The sequence below is a fragment of the Silene latifolia genome, chromosome Y (assembly GCF_048544455.1).
Source record: "Silene latifolia isolate original U9 population chromosome Y, ASM4854445v1, whole genome shotgun sequence".
Lineage (NCBI taxonomy): Eukaryota > Viridiplantae > Streptophyta > Magnoliopsida > Caryophyllales > Caryophyllaceae > Silene > Silene latifolia.
Window position 1 is genome coordinate 386,586,219 of NC_133538.1, and position 3,487 is coordinate 386,589,705.

The following is a 3,487-nucleotide window of genomic DNA, read 5'->3' on the forward strand; positions in this document are numbered from 1 at the left end:
TTTTGATCCTGCTACGACGGTAAATGCCCCGGAGATCTAGTTGCACTTTTTCTTGCCAATTAGGCAATTTGACTCTCCAACATTTTTGTAGAAGTCTCTCTAGCTAGAGACTTCTTTTGCAGCAAACCCGATAAATTCTAAACCATGTTTTTCAATTCAGAAATATCAGAACCTTGAAATTGCTGCTGTTGAGGCACATAGGGAGGCTTGTGATACTGCTGCTGCTTATGTGGGGGCACATAGTTTTGCTGCTGCTGCGGACCCAGATTAAGGATATTCTGGTTAGTCTACCTCAAATTGGGGTGGACATTGGAGGGATCGGGATAAGTACCAGTCTGCCTAAAATGTTGAAAGGCAGCACATGTTTCATTCGAACTATTACAAAATTCCGAAACATGTCCCTCTCCTCCACATCTTTTGCATGTAAAGGGGTCGTCTGAAACTGCATTAACTTTATATATCCCACCTTTTTGGGATCCCCCAAAATCTAGCTTGTCAAATCTCGCAGTAAGGGTCTCTATTGCAGCTACAGCAGAAGATTCAGCTGATCTTCTCTGATTTCCTCTAGAATTCCCATGCTCAGCTTTATGGGTGGCCATATCTTCAATAATCTTCCACCCCTTAATTTCTCCAACATTCTCCTGGAATCTGCCATTAGCTGCAGCATCCAGGATAGCCCTCTGATCATCATAAAGCCCATTATAGAATTGATTACACAGGCACCATTGTTCGAACCCATGGTGAGGAATAGATCGCACCAGCCTCTTGAAACGAACCCATGCGTCATGAAAATCTTCATCAGGACCCTGTTTAAAGCTTGTGATCTGAGCTCTAATCGCATTGGTCTTCAATGCAGAGAAATATTTCTTATAAAATGCTAGGGCCAGCGAATTCTAATCAGTAATCCCATTGGCAGCTCGATCCAGATCTCAGTACCACTCCCTAACAGCATCACGGAGCGAGAATATGAACATCGTCTCTTTTATCTGGTCCTGGGTCACACCTACTGGTGGGGGTATGGAACAACAGTAGTCAATGAATATCTCCATATGTTTAGCTCCATCTTCATTCGCAGCTCCCCCAAATTGGTTTCTCTCAACCAAGTTAATGTAGGACGGTTTTGCTTCGAATTTTCTTTCCGTCCCGGCTGGCAACGCGAATCCCTTATAGAGATTCTCAGCTTTTGGCTCGGAGTGACTGGTTATACTTGCTTCTTCAGCCATATCAGGAGATGTAATGGTCTCACCTGAAGAAGTAGACATAGGAGACGAAGGTGGATCCTCCTCAAATAACTCGTTCTCGTATTAACTGGACAGAGTACTCAGCTCTTCCTCTGTCAGCAATACTCTAGATGATCGTCTCAATCACGCAAAGTCCTTTCGATCTCAGGATCTAACGGTCGTAATTCACCACCCTGTGACCTGCGCATAAGAGGAAACTACAAGTAGAATATGAGAAGAGTTTAAGGAACAGATGTCCCTTAAACTAAGATAAATACTAAAATAAAAACAACTAAAAATTAAACAATTGCGTCCCTGGCAACGGCGCCAAAATTTGATACCGCCGTAGAGTATCAAAGATTAATTTATAAAACCTAACTACTACTATAGCTAGTGGCAGTCAGGGTCGAACCACAGAGAGGCGATGCAATTAATAGTTGCCTAATTTTAGTCTAAAGTAACAGTTGTGAGGGGGTTTGATTTGGACAGTTCTATAACTAAAGGCAATCAAATTAAAATTAAACTAAAACAAATAAATGAGTGATTAAAGAAAATGGATGAAATCAAATATTAAAAGGATGCTAAGATGGTCGGTTCACTGTAGTTTCGACGGCGGTAACTCTAAGTAAACTGATTTAAGCATGTTAGACGGGAAAATAAAAAGTCCTCTCGGTCCAATTTAACAGGTAGAAACCTTTCGGCCTAAGCTACGGGTCCCTAAATCTCACTAATACCAACTTTCGTTCTTGATTAATGATACTTAAAGCCTAAATTAACTTATCCCTCGATCTTATTAATTTAGTCGTCTTAATTAGGTAGTCTATTTCCCTCCCCTATCTTTCGATCTATCGGGTCGGTCAATTCCTAAGCATTCAACTAGTCCCGTGCACTCGATTCGTCAAATATAGCAATTAAATTAATTAAGTCGAAGCTAATCTAACACGTGGCGGTCGATCGACCATGCAGGGTGGTCGATCGACCTACGGACCCAGTCGATCGACCAAATAAGTCAGTCGATCGACCAGAGCCCAATAACAGTTTACCTATTGTCGAAACCGTCTAACCTACAGATCCCCTACATCTTAGCACAAGGGTTTAGCTACTCATACTGGAAATAATAACAGAAACAAAAATAAAGATGAAAACAACAGGATTCATAACTAAATTAAATGAACAATAAAATCGCATAAAAAAAGGATTAGGGTTAGGGATTCTAACTAGTATATTCTAATCTATAAAGAAGGAATATAACTTAGAGCAAGAATTACCAGAAATAAAGAAGGCATGAAAAAGCGAATCCGAATGCAAAAGAAGAACTTTATTTAGAACTAATGCAAACTGTAAACTAGGTATGTAAATCTGAATCCCAATCTGAATAAAAAAAAGAGTAGGAAGGGGTTACATTATATAGGAATGTCACGTAACTCTTATTCCTAAAACCTAATTACAATTGGGCTTCTAACTCTCGTCTTTTAATTTGCGCGCCAGTCTCGTGGTGCGGTCGATCGACCATAGACCTCAGTCGATAGACTGACTGCTAATCTGCAGTAAACTGTTCAGCATTCTGACAGTCTATAGACCATATAGGTCAGTCTATAGACCAAGTTAGCTGGTAGTCCGCTTCTGAAACTCTCGCAAATCTATCTTTCAGGCCTTGATATGCGCACCAAGTTCATTTCCCGAGTCAAATCTTCATGTCAAATCCTATGCCAAGGACTTGGGGACGGTTTCGGCTCATTTTCCGCTGCATTCTTCCCATTTCTGCAATATTACACAAAAACACAAAAGTAGACAAAAATAGGGAAAATAATAGCATAAACTACACATTTGATCTCTGAAATGCGTGTAAAAGAGGGTGTAAAACATCATATTTTAGACACGCATCACCCAAACCGAACAAAACATTGTTTCCAATGCAAAAAGAGAGAAGGTTTGTTTACAAGCACTAAAATGATTCTAGATGCAATTATACTAAATCAAATGAAAATTAATGAAGCTAAATGCAAAGTGAAAGGAAAGGATATATTACAAATAGTGGTTTAAGGTAGGACCCCACCAAACTAAGTCAAAGAACATTTTTCTATTGGCATTGTCCATGCCACTTAATGCTCTTAACAACCAATCAAAGGCTTTTGAATAGGCCTCAAATAAGCACAAATATGACCTTGGCCACTTCAAAATAGAATAAAGCCAATCCTCCACAAGAGGCTTCTTATTGAAATTTCTCCCCTTCACTTTGGCATTTTCACCATAGCCTTTTTGGCTTT

General features: G+C 39.8%; 1 non-coding gene across 1 annotated transcript; it reads left to right on the forward strand.

Moving 5' to 3' along the window:
* The first annotated feature begins 732 nt into the window (after positions 1–732).
* Positions 733–839, forward strand: LOC141636663 (small nucleolar RNA R71). Its single transcript, XR_012541263.1, has one exon. It is a non-coding gene; the product is annotated as a small nucleolar RNA R71 (small nucleolar RNA).
* The last annotated feature ends 2,648 nt before the right edge of the window (positions 840–3,487 follow it).